This window comes from Manduca sexta, chromosome 15 (assembly GCF_014839805.1).
Source record: "Manduca sexta isolate Smith_Timp_Sample1 chromosome 15, JHU_Msex_v1.0, whole genome shotgun sequence".
Taxonomy (NCBI): Eukaryota; Metazoa; Arthropoda; class Insecta; order Lepidoptera; family Sphingidae; genus Manduca; species Manduca sexta.
In genome coordinates, this window is record NC_051129.1 from 11,055,575 (window position 1) to 11,070,156 (window position 14,582).

Below are 14,582 nucleotides of genomic sequence, written 5' to 3' on the forward strand. Positions count from 1 at the left end.
ACACTGGTGTAAACTGTCATAGAGAAGATAAGGCGTGTTTTCAAGAAGTTAAAATAAAATAGCAAAACCTGGAACCATCCTTAATGCGCCAAAGAGGAATACGACAAAGCCGAATTTTAGTTGATATGCCGATGTATAACCTATATAAGAATTTATACTATCAGTAACTCGCCCCAGCGACAGATCTGTTTTTAACATTTGAAAAACAAAACTTTAGCTAGCGTCTTAAATATTTATATATAGAACCATACTTATAAATTTCCCTAAATTAGAACGTATTTTGAATAACAAAATTGCTAATAATAATCCACATTTGCCACTTTGTCAAATTCTGGCACAATTGGGGTTTGATTGAAAAGGGTTGCTCGGAACAAGTGAGCTTGTTACCAAAATGGTTAATAATGATAGAACATATCGTGTATATGATATGGCAATTTCTCACGTAAATTACGTATTATTTTTCTTAAATTGGCACTTCATAATCAATGATCATCCCTCTTTGTCGGTTAAGTAGTCTTTTTAACAATATTCATATTCCTATTATGTTTAAGTTTTTATACATTTTTAATTTTATTCATCTAAAATATTGCTGGTTGTTAGTCACATTACGTATATAATTTTATTGTTTATTTTTTTGTTTAAGCTATAAATTAACTAAGTTCATAATTCCGTGTACCTTATCATATATATTTTATTTGTTCTGTCGATGGTTACGTATTTGCTTTAAACTTATTACTTAAATTCTAGTCTAGATCTAAGCATCTATTTTCCAAACATTTATATGCTACGAAAGCAGATGTCGGCAAACTCTATCGATATTACTTAAGACCAATGTACCTATTTACCCGATATCATGAATAAAAAGTTTGAATTTCAATTTGAATTTGAATGTTGTGTTTAGGTAAGTATACCAGGGGCCTTATTCTCTATCCCACACGTTATTTTAATAGTGCGTAACAAGCACGTAACACAACGCATCATGTTTAGGACTATAGAAATTTGGCTTACAGAATACCATGCCACGCACATTTCTCGAAGATAACATGACACGGCCGCGTTACGCATTTACACTATCATACAGAATAAGGGCCCTGTAAGATGCATGCATATCAGCCAATTGTTAACACGCAATATTTTTTTAGATTACGGATAAGTATGCTGTTGGTATACTTAGTACATAAATAAATAAATAAACAATATCAGATGTAATCAAATCGATAAAATTATTTTAATAAATAATTAAGTATCAAATTTATAATAGATTACTTTAAGTCGCCATAAGTTTAGTTATTTTGTATAACCCCTTTTTAAAACACTTTAAAAAATATATTTTAAATCCATTAAATTCCTAGAATTCATTAGTTTTAACAAAAAAAACAAAGGGTTCAGATAGATTAAAACAGACGGTCGCTTAGGAAAATAAATTAATCAGACTACGTAGAACAGACTGATTTAACTAAGGATTATGCATTATTTAGGTCTTAGTGAATAAAATATTTTTATGAAATAAATTGTTGTTTTTACTTTGTATTTAAACCGAATATCAAGTTTGCCTTCACAATTGATGATGGAATAATTACTGTCTAAACAAGTAATATTTAACCGAAGGTCCGCGGAGCTTTTACGTACGGCCGGTGGAGCTTTCATAACCGGCCGAACCGCCTTCAAAATTTCAGTTGAAAGAAACTTTTCCTGAGATCACATGAGGTGTTTGCTTATTTCTTATCCAAAAATCGTTTAGGTAGTAGTTGTGAATTTTAATGATATAAATTTATTTATTTATTAAGTTACGCCAAAAATTTTAACACAAATTTATACCATTAACAGTACAATAAAAGCTAAGCTAAGTAACAAGCAAAATGAAAACGATTTTCAATTTATGTTAGCTAAGGTATCAAAAAAAAAATTTAATGTACATAATATAAAATATACTATAAAAACACGAAAGAAATAAATGGAAAGAAATAATCTGCTTTGCATGTGCATGTAAAGTTTAATTATTTTTTCCTTGTAGTGGTTTTTGGAGTCGGTTATTAGACTCTGCATTCTGTATAAGTGTTACATTGTTATACAGGGTGCGTAACATTCTTGTTCCGGTCAATGACAAATATTTTTTGCCTAAAATGTCGCTTAATTGAAGTGGGCTGATATCTGTCATTTTAATTCTGTCAGCGTCAAAATGCGAATTATTTAGAATTTTTTGTTTTTTACGTCAAAGTGGAGTTCCTTGACATTGTTTACTTTGTAAGAATATTTTGAACGACTGTTTGAAAAAATTCAAAATTATTACTAATAATAATGATACTACTAATAATAATTACCTAAGTACATAACATTCATACATAACATCACGCATTTACCCCCGAAGGGGTATGCAGAGGCGCAACTATGGCACCCACTTTTCGCCAAGTATGTTCCGTCCCATGATGTGATAGGGGGCGAGCCTATCGCCATAACGGGCACAAATTCCAGACTCCGGGCTGATACTGAGCAGAAAAAACCCAAATATCATTTTGCCCGACCCGGAATTCGAACCCAGGACCTCAGAGCGCTATTGTACCGGACATTCAATACAACTACGCCATCGAGGCAGAATAAGTTATTCTATAAATAATAAATTATTACCTAAGTATTAAGTTATTATTTATAGAATAACTTATTTATTTTTTATTAGTTTGCATATGTGCCTAACATAAAAATCAAATAATGTTTACTCAAAAAAGACATTATCAATTTAACTGATTATTTGCTTGATAAATGTAAACGAACAGAGAAAAGAATATTACTATCAATATTGCTATGTCGCGAGTAAATATCCAATTACTTTATTAAGTTGCAAGAACAAGTACAATTTGTTTAAACCATTAGCAAAAGTTATGCTCACTCATAGTGAAAACTCGTTAAGGTTAGCGCACACTTAAAACCACATAGATTACATAGCGATGAATAGACCATGCTTAACATCATAATACACAGTACATCCAACTTAGATACGATAAAATAAAATTTATTCATTCAAAAATTAAAAACATACATAAAAACACATAACAAAAACGAAACAAAAAATAAAAGTTTTATAATTAGACTACTGCTAAGTATGTATTTCAGAAATGTGTTTAATTGAACACTGGTGTCCAAATAAAGATCTAACTTGTATTATATAACAAATACCAAGGATATATCGTACATTATAATTGACCTAAAATGAACTTAGAACATAAAATATAATAATATAAAAATGTTAACTTCGTTGCAATTGCCATGACAAAAAAAAATTGTAGCTCGTTGGTTCGAAATTTAAATAACACGAACAAATAAATGACTATCATTTTGTGTTCAACTTGACAGTATGTAACTTCCTCGGATACGTTACTCAACTCAAAACCCAAGGAATGCCTATTTTAAATGTAAAGCATTATTCAACTTTCCTGCACTGGTCAAAGTGGTGAAACCTGGTCCTAAGTAATGCCGAGCCACCTCAGCTATTCCTGGACAAGCAATATTTTTTTTATACGTACACGGCTAAGTGACGTCACTGCACATGATGATAAGTGGAATGGGGTCCAATAGAATGTCGACTGACGAGAGATGATTACCCCTCAGCAGTCGACACAATTATCTAGGCCTGTTTGAACCGGATATATACAGGCTGATCTCGGAAAGCGACACACTTACGTAGGCCTCTATGGTGGGTTTTAACACGTTGTGTACGGTGCTCGCTATCTGGACGGATATAAAATATATCCTACCACCAACAAACATGCCAGCAAATGTGATATAACTATTAACCATGCTCCAAGCTGGTAAGTGTACATTCACCATTAACTATAAATTGTGACAATCTTTTAGAAAGAAATAATATCAGTAGAAACAATTTCCAGGTACCTCGTTAAACTTCCATTACTCAATAAGACGATGTGAATTTAATATGAATAATGGAACTTTGTTGTGTAATGTCGTTTGTTTCACTAATGGAGATGAAAAATGCTTTGAAATATGTACGATATTAGGCTAACTCGGCGAGATTTCGTCAGGGCTTGTAGTCATACAACAGTTTAGCGTACGTAATGCCATTCTTTAACAGTCAATTCGATGCAAACTATAATTAATTTTAATATCATTGCATCGACCAATATTGTGTGTGTAACATTACTACGCGTTTGTGATCTCAATTTTAAGAAAATATTAAAATATTATAGTATAGATACACAACACACTCGACTCCATCAGTATTTAGAGGCTCGCTCGTAAAAGAAAACCATCGAAACAGCCGTTAACCTCATCTCTGCTATTGGATTGGACCGCATTTTACGTGGACTGCATCGTAATTACCGCTTAGTGTTTTGTTACGTGGAAAATGCAGTTTAATTGCGTTTTATAACAATTTTTATTCATAACTCATATTCCTATTCCAAGAGGGTTTTAATATTTATTTTAATTCCATAATATAGTTAATACCTAATAATAATCATAATTTTTTTCACGTTATTGTTAATTTTGAGCACGGCAACTTGGAAATTCTTCTTTAATGTTGTAATATTTAATAAGAATATTAATTATTTCATCGATTTTATTAATAAACGTCATATTTATACCATTTATAAGGATTTTTTCTTGTAATGTTTACAGCTTGCATATATTTTATGTATACTCATGTTTTATAAATAAAGAATTCCAATTTAAAATAATTATAATTAACTTTAATTCGTAAATAATATTTGCATTTAATATCAGCGGATAAGACAGAATAGTCAGGCAATCGACAATAATATGCCGAGAGAAAAAAAACACAAATTGTAATAAACCTATACGAGTACTTTGTTGTGCCAAGAAAGTAAAAACTGTAATGTTTACCGATATTGTCCTAAGATGGAGAAATATACAAATGAAGAACAAGAAACCTGCCAAATGATTATCTTCTGACGGTGATAAGTTGTGCAAATAAATCTGCGAAGTAAAATTAGAACGTGGATCGCTTGTATTCTGTAACTCCTAATGGAACTCAGTCCATTAAGTCTTGACATGAGGTTTTATTCAATGAACCTGCCATGGAAACAATATCTTATTGTATTCCAAATTATTACTTCTACGCACATAAAGTTATGAATAATTTATCGTGTGCTTAAAAGAAACATTTTCTCATAAAACTAATATATACTTAGATTGTAGTTCCACCAGTCGAATTGGGTGTAACCTGTAATGGCTGTGTGTTAGTGTAAATAAATAAATAAAAAATTGGTGTTCGCATCATTGTACTATTCGAAGCGAACTTGAGATCGTAGACTATTAGATTCTGAGTTCGCACTCTTACTTCTTCTGGATAAACCTTCGAGGATAAAGCGCGAGCTAATCACGACCTTTGTTACACAAGTAATGCAATATTTAAAACATGAAATACGAGTTTTTTACTTATGATATGGGATGAATTATATTATTGTAAAAATCTTCTTCTGGAACATACAAATATTATCAGGATAGATGCTTACATCTAGCTGAAAATCAACAAGATTCAATTGCAGATTTAACCTGCCCACTGATACAAATATTACAATACTAGAGTGATACTTAATGAAATAAAACTATCTGATTCAGATCGAACTTGAGACGACAGTCGTACCCTAATACAACTATACTAACGGATCAATATCATTCTTTATAACTAAAATAAAAATGTGTCTCCTTTGTTCTATCTTTAAGGAAATGATCAATTTCACCAGCCTACAGGATACAGTATCACGTGACCAGAGGCAGTTTCCTTAAAGGCCCAATTAAAGGATGTATCGAGGTTGACATAGTATCGCATGTCGTCCGGGTATGGTGAGGAATTGGTTAATAAAAGAGTGCTATATATCACAGTTTACCTTGACCAGGTTTCATCAGCTTTTTGGAAAACTATTTGAACTCTGATATTGGGTTTACCTTACGGGTCGTTTGCCTCGGTGGCGTAGTTGTATTGCGTACGAAGAACTCCACTGTGAGTGCCCGGGTTCCAATCGCGAGTCGAGAAGTGATGTTGGGTTCTTGTCAGCGATAGTCTGGAATTGTGTCAGATATGCTCGCCCATTATCACATGATGGGACGGAACATTTAACGAATAATGAGTGCCCTACTAGCCCTCTGCTTACCCCATCGGGGGTAAAGACAGGTTTAGTGTATGTATTTGACTTTACTAATAAATAAAAACGTACACTTACGTGTGGGTTAATTAAATGGTAGTTTGTCACAGTATTTTGTAAATTCCTCTTGCATGTTTAATAGGCAACTCTACGCCAATATTTGTAAATGTGTCCTAGACGAGAGTTGCTTAACCAACAGTAATTAAGTAATATCTGTCACTATTTCTGACTATTTTAGACTCCACGCAGAAGCTGTTACATCATTATTACCCACATGACAAAAGAATAAGTCGATAGTCAATTGTTTTAGTTTACTTAAAGCCTCTGTCACTTTCATAGTTGTTTGAAAACAAAATAACGACAACTCGTCATATTTCGTGTCAAATGTGATTCAACAACGGACCACGTTTACGTGCTTCTTAATATTTCTAATTTCCCCATCAAGCTATTGCCTCGTCCCATTAAAAACCAGAACAAAGCTTTGTAAACCGATCATACAAAACAGATTTGCATAACCTGATTGGTTTTATCAGAACGATTCTGTTTGCCGGTCGCCTGCGGCCGACGACTTTTCAATTTAGCACCGTATTAACTCCATCATCAAGTATTTAAACGGATATTGAATTTATGTAAATCGCATTATGGAGGCGACAAAGCGAAATTAATATCTACGCTGCAGGGAAACTGCAAATCTTAAATGACGTAGAGTTAGAAAAGTTCTTGATGTACTAAAAAAGAGATGCTAATTGGTTATAAGTAATAATGTAGACTTAAAATCATTATAAAACTGGACATACGAAAATCTTGTTAAAATTGTTAAATAACGGTCGTATTTTAGTTGGCAAACAGAATGCTCACCAATGTTTTATTTTTCTTGATTTAGAATAAATTTGGTGCAGCCGTCTGCTGAGTTGCTACTAGTATCTGGAGGTGGTAAGGTAATATGGGACGAAATACCTTCGCATCTGGTACAGTATCACTCAATTGCAATTCTACGCATGGTCTGAAATATATGATTTTTTTTGTCTCTGAAAACAATAGCTTCATCGCCGCTCGAGAGACGCCTTGACTATAATAATAATAGACTATTGCTTAATTATGGCTTTGCAACCCCTCTACCTCCCCCCACCCTAGGCTATAACAACAACCTTTATATAAAACCGTCAAAGGCAGCAATAGCGCTTCACTTTTCAACTCTTGCAATCTTATTCAAACTTACCTCCTTTGTAACTTACGACAAACTTCAAGTCTGTATCCACAAAGAGGTTTTATGCAAAAATGAATCTCCATGCACAGGGTAGTACCAGAATATTTAATTAATATATTTAAAGTTTTCCTTCAAGTCTTTAAACAGTCCATTTTGTTAGATTAATTTTCTTTTTAACTTGCACTTTTTGAATATTTATATTGCAGTTACTTGGTATTAAGTTTGTATGTTGATTGCTTAGAATGTATTCTTGAATATAGCAACAGATTAAAATCTAAATTATAGAACCCATTCTTTTGATTGTTATGGTTATAACCACAGTTTATTCCGATCGAAGCTCAAACCTTTTCCTCCATCGTCTTCCTTTCATCAGAGTCCGGTAAAACATCTTCAATCCTAAGACATTGTGACCTTGATCGTGATTAAATCATCCATTGACCAACCTCCTCACCAATTTTATGCTGTCACATTGATCGGAATAGTCCATCCAAGATAAAAACTGAACATATTGTTTTGTGCGTCGCGTGTTTGTTTAGTAGCGAAACTCAATTAACACAGCGCAAATATGGCGGCCACTCCTTGTTCCTCAGGTGAGGGAGACGGTGTTTATGCATTAGCGATTCTCGATTCTATTTCTTAGTAATTACATTATATTTTTACAGCCAATTAAGGGATTGAGTAGACTTTTATTAAGTTGTCAACAGTTTCTATATCTGTCTTTAAGCAAGGAGGCAAATTTGTATTCTAGACTAAATGACTTTTAACCAGTATATTCATTGAATCTTATGTGACATTTTATATCTTGCAGTAACGAACACTGTTCCATGCTGTTCTTTGCAATGGGCAACCGTTACTTTCTAGCTAGAGATGATCTCATCCCGTCTATAAATTTAAAAAATGAGACCTAACATTATTATCTAAACTTCTTTTTTTATACTTTTACACAGCTTCCAGAAAGCAATTGATTTTTATTATCTGTATTTGCCTACAATTTCCTCTGCGGTATTCTAGAAAAACTTACATAAAGCTAATATTTTGTATACAATTTAAAGGACTGCAAGAAGTCATAAAGAAACCATCAGGAGATTCAATTGCTCGGTTATTAACCTTTGCAAAAGGACAAAACCCACACTTCTGCAGCAGAACATATAGCTAATTTTCATTCATTCATTCATACCCGCTATCGCTTATGAACGACCCGCACCTTCTATCTACACCATTGTTTGCCGACAGTGTCGTTTCGGTGTAAAGTTACTTTTTAATCACCCTGTTGTTGCAGTGACGTCAGCGATGTTTGGGAAGTGATTCTTGAACACCATGTACAAGACATTAGTAAGGTGAAACTGGGGAGGCTTCAAATTGGGTTGTTTTTGGTTCTTATAAGCAACTTTCGCTTGTATTTTTGTTCGAATATATTTTTGGTAATAGAAGGGATAATTAACAATCAACATATTGCACATGCGGCGATAGCCTAATTGGGTGTGGAACGGACTGCCGAGACGAATGTCCGCAGGTTCAAATCCCAAGGGCACACACCTCTGACTTTTCTAAAAAATCATGTGTGTATTCTTTGTGAGTTTATCATTCGCTTTAACGGTGAAGGAAAACATCGTGAGGAAACCTGCACATCTGAGAAGTTCTCTATAGGAATTTCGAAGGTGTGTGAAGTCTACCAATCCGCACTAGGCCAGCGCGGTGGACTAAGGCCTAATCCCTCTCAGTAGTAGAGGAGGCCCGTGCTCAGCAGTGGGCAAGTATATATATAATACAGGGCTGGTATTATAATTATTATATTGCATAAAATAATTTATTTTTTTTAAACTTGCACAAGTACTTTGAAAACAAAGTTCTAAAAATAAACAGTAATTATAAAAGCTCGAAACAATTTAACTTATAAAGTATTTTCTTTACAATTCCCGGTTGGCCTTTAATCAGCTAATGCAAGCACTTAGAAAAATGAAGAAACTAAAGTTCATACATAAATGTCTAATATAAACAACAAGTTGAATAACTGACAAAAGGTAACGTGTGTTTTCCATCTACCCTCGTTACTCGGGGGGATCGGAACTTCTTGTTTTACCTTTATAGAACGTATAAAGATCTCATTCTTTGTTTTGTTCATTGTATATATTCAGACAATATTCGTCGATGAATAGAGTAATTACTACGTAATATACACATCACACCTTTATCTCCAAAGGCGTATGCAAAGGTACAACCACGGCACTCAGTTTTTGCCAAGTGTATTCTGTCCCATCGTGTGATAGGGGAGGGCCTATCGCCATATCGCACAAATTCCAGACTCCAGACTGAGAGTGAGCAGAAAAACCCAAATATCACTACGCCCGACAAGGGATGTGTACGCGGGACCCAAGAGCAGTGATATTACCACGCACCGTGGCAGTCATAGTACCTACTTCATGCTATACCATCATAGTATTCTGATAGTTCGAAAAGTATTAAAGTCTGTGTTATCAGTACGCGATTGACTGGAGTTAAGCTAGGTTTATTGTTTTTTTATTTTAGGAAAGGAATTTCGAAAAACACAAATCTGCTACGCTGAGATCAATTAGTAGACGCCACTGTCATTATCTAAATGAAAACAAAATATTGAAAGGATACCGCTATTTCGTGTTACGTCTGGTGCAACAAGACAACGTTTAGAACTGTATAATTATACTTGCGTACTTAGATGATAATAGTAACAATTTAGAGGATGTACTGAGTTAGCAAAGGCGCACGTTGTTTTTATATGGGAGGCATGGTGTGACACAGCATTCCCGCACAGCTATGCACGTGCACATACACAGCTGCGCAAGTGTGTGTCTACAAGTATTTTTGATTAAGTAGAAAAACTATATCGAACAAATCCGCGGAAACATCCAATACTTGTTGTTCTGGCTTGAATTTTTCACCGCAGACGTCAGAACTTCGATCAATCTCTGTCAATTAAGATCGGAATATCGGATGAAGAGCCAGCGTTCGACGGCAACTGGATAAATTCGATTTAAAGTCTTAAGGGGTCTTCACATAATAACTGAATACATTCTGAAGGGGTTGTCCGTTACACCACGGCGATTTTACTAAATCCCGCTGACAAAATATGATAAATATCTTATGCCACAGACTTACGAGCACAATCTAGTATCTTGCGATGGTTTGTTTTTTTTTATTGCTTTGAATGACGAGACGAGCTTGCCGTTCACCTGATGGAAAGCGATAAACAGTAGAAATACAATCCAACAACTTGAATCACAAAGTATTGGTCTGCGCTATCCATCCTGTGACATGAGATGTCAAGTATTATGTCTAGTAGTTACACTGGCTACATGTATGTAATTAAAAAGCGAAAAATGGATTTCGAAATATAATACATGGTACAGGGCGGTTGATGTAAATACGTCTGGTTCGGAAAATCTATTTTTGCGAGCATAACTAAGTGTCACAAGTTGTTCAATTTCTCATGGTGAAGACCGCAATATGGCGCCACACGTTGCTTTATAATTAAATTCTGCAATAAGATATTTGCTTCTATATATTATAGACAGTTGTACCGCTAACTATCAAGTATACTTTCAGTTGTAAATAAATCTCTCATTATTTTTATGTGATTTGAATGATCCCACTGCACCTGAGGGTAAGTGGATTGGGATCCAACAGAACGTCGACTGAGAAGAAATGATTACCCCTCGACAATCGACATAACTATGCCGGCCTGTTTGAACCAGATATACACGCTGATCCCGAACGCGACAAACGTAGGCTATATGTTTACAGTGGCGGTATCCAGGCGGATAAAAGTATCCTACCAGCAAATAACCTCAATCATCTCCAGTACCTCGTGCCTCATTCAATTAATTGATCAGTGGTGCGGCCTAACGTGTCAGTGAAATAGGGTCCTAACAAAGAGTGATTACTTAAGATATTGTTTGGTCAAAGAGAATTTAAATTACTTTAAGTAATTAAATTATTTACCTCTTTTGTGAATTTTGTTTGTTTAATTTTATTATGGCAAGTAACACTAGCTACGAAATCTTTGAAAATAGAACCCAACGATTTTCTTCCTCCGAAAAACTCTCAATGTGTACCTTACAACTACCCCCATATCCATAGAAACTCTTACATACGAGAGTTGTACCTACTGTTAGTAAAACACATCGCCGAATATCAACAAAAGCATTTGCCTATAAAAACAAGCACGTACAAGTGTTCACAATGAAATAACATGGCTTTCGCAAAGACGGCTTTCATTAGCGCGGCAAAATGCAGTTATTTAGGCCAAACATTGTCATCGAATGTAACTCTTAACGTTATATTCATCTTAATTAACTCATATTAGAAATGGAAAATGTATTTTTCATAGCTCAATTGTTTGTGATTTACTAAATCTGGGAGTAGATTATATTTATAGGCCATAACCTAGCCCAGTATCAGAATCTTAGAGATTATTTTTCAATTGTTGGTTATTCGTCAAATAAAATTATAACCTGGAAAAATAGAAACCTCTACCAAAACTATAATAATTATTATACATTCATGTGTTTTTTTATTTATTACCGTTACATTATCCTAAATATATCTTGTATGGGATTGATAGACCAATCTCTAAATAAACAGTAGAATAACGCTTGAGACGCAATTTAGAAACGCTTTTAAAAAGTAAAGAAATACTTAAACAAAATTTAAACTTTTCAGACGCAACAATCTGAGTACGGAGCGCGTCGCGTCGCTTCCAAAGTCAACTTTTAGCTAATAAATTAATTGAAACTTGTTTACAAAACTTCGTGGTGGTCATACCAAAATTTGAAACAAACGATGTTCAAACGTTTCTATAGAATAAAATAGCCATCATAATAATATTTGCGAAAACATCACGCATTGGTATGATTTTGTAACGATAGGCTTTGTATTTTCTGTCGTTATTAACTTATTTTTTACGAATAAGCAGAAATAAAAGTAGTAAGTTTTATTAATTACAATTGTTTATCTGAAGGTAAGTCTGTGACATTGGGAACCATTTTAGATGGAGATAGGTTATACTTTATATCCACCTGGATAGCGACTACTGTACACAAGGTGTTAAAACCGGCCATAGTGGCTGACGTAAGTGTGTTGCGTTCCGGGATCAGCCTGTGTATATCCGGTCCCAATAGGCCGGCGTAATTGTGTCGACTGCCAAGGGCTAATCATCTCATGTCATTCGACATTCTACCAAACCACACTCCACTTACCATCAGGTGGTTTCTGGTCACTTTACTGTTCCTATATATCAAAAAAATCATTTGAATAATCCGTTGACCTTTTACAATTCACGCATTATTTATCTGTCATTACTAAATGTTAGCTATCCTAAAGTCTACTCACTCAACACCCGAATCGAAGCGCGTGCTTATCGAATTTTGGGCAAAGCCTCGTCGAAAAACTCACGGATTATCGGATTCATTCAAAGCTCGATTGAAATAAATATCCTTTGTAAAGTCCTCGACAATTCACCGATCTTTTATTCATACTGATCCGAATTTAGGACAGAAGGGCCCGATGAGAATGTATTGCGATCTAAAGATCAAACATTGCGCAGACATTGCAATGAAGATAAATGGGTTTACACACCGTATTAAGACGAAACATCAATAATATATTTACTACTGTACATACAAATACAGCGTAGGCAGGCCCCCCACGAGATGGTGAAGGTCGCCGGAGTCCGATGGATGAGGGCGGCCCATAACCTGTCCCTGTGGCGCTCAAAGGCGGGGGCCTATGTCCAGCAATAGATGATTCCCGGCTGAAATGATGATACCAATATATCCAGATCGATTAGAAGCTACCTGGATCTAGTGACTGCAAAATACTAATCCATCTTTATCATAGAAACATTCAATCATACTTGTTTTAGCGTTAAGAGGTGGTGAAGAATTGCTTAAATAGCTGTCAAAACATCACCGGTTCCTAGTTTAAACCTTATTAAGAGACAAGATGGCGGGTTTTGACTTACAGCTGATAGTGTAAATTTGTGTTTTAATTTTGGTTGAATTTTTTTCGAGTAAGACTGTTCATGTTTATATTTTTTAAACGGAAGCGGCCATCATCCTTTACCTGGAAAATACGCCTACAAAGTACTAAACCATTATCGTAGAAACTTCATGTTAACAAATTTTAATTAAATAATATATTAATTACAGTAACGTCTAACCTCCAGAGGAATATGGCACGCTTTTACAATCATTTAATGAATGGATTAGAAAAATGGCAGGTAACGGGATGCGGGCTGTCAAAACCAGGATGATTGGCGCTCCCCCGGGAGCATAGCAGTGGATAGAAATTGGCATTATAATTAAATTGCTTTACAAATGTTTCGTATTTCCTTTACAATATTCTGATTCTGTAAAGATTTAGTCTGAATACTGTTGACAAGTAACATTGTTTCTCTATGATCGCTAGAATTATGCCGGCCCTCACTAGATAATATACAGGGTCATTTTGACATTGCGGTACTAAATAAAACCAAGCTAATCCCGGAACAGTTAAGTACAATGTTCTTAATTTATTCTCATGTTTAAGTGCTAGTAAAATTAACACCTGAGTTACTATTAACTTCAAAATTAGGCCGAAATAAATCAGGAATTAATTATAAAACCTAATTACACTCACATCCCAAAGTTATCTAATTAAAAGTTTGCCTCTACACAAATGTAAAGCATTATTTTGACAACATTATTATAATATTTAGGAGATTATAAACAGCCAGTGTAGGCCAGAGACACAACAGTAACATTCAAATGGACAAAAACAATTTTCCATTCGATTCCATAAATAAGTCACTGGTAGGGAACCATGATAAGTTAATTGCAGTCTGTAAAGGACGACTATCAACAAGAGGTGACAAATATTATAAAATATTTATCAAGACCGCAATCCAGACAAGTGAGATTGCTCTGAATATAAAAAAAAACGACATGAACAATTGTTTCAAATTCTACAAGATATCTGAAATCATAATACATTGGGTTTCATAAAAGAACGCCATGATACATTTACCACGAGACTTTGTATTTTTACGAGCGGTCCACTGTCACTACCCTCACTAAAACCCTTAAGAATGCGTAAAATGAGCATCTAATAAAAGTTTAGGGTCAGTCCCCATTACACCGCTGTCTTTATCTGGTTAGTGTGAAAATTCGTGTTAGAGGCGCGGCTAGATTTCATTAATATTTAAGTTAAACGAATTCTGAATATTATAAGAATGAAAGATTTTAAAA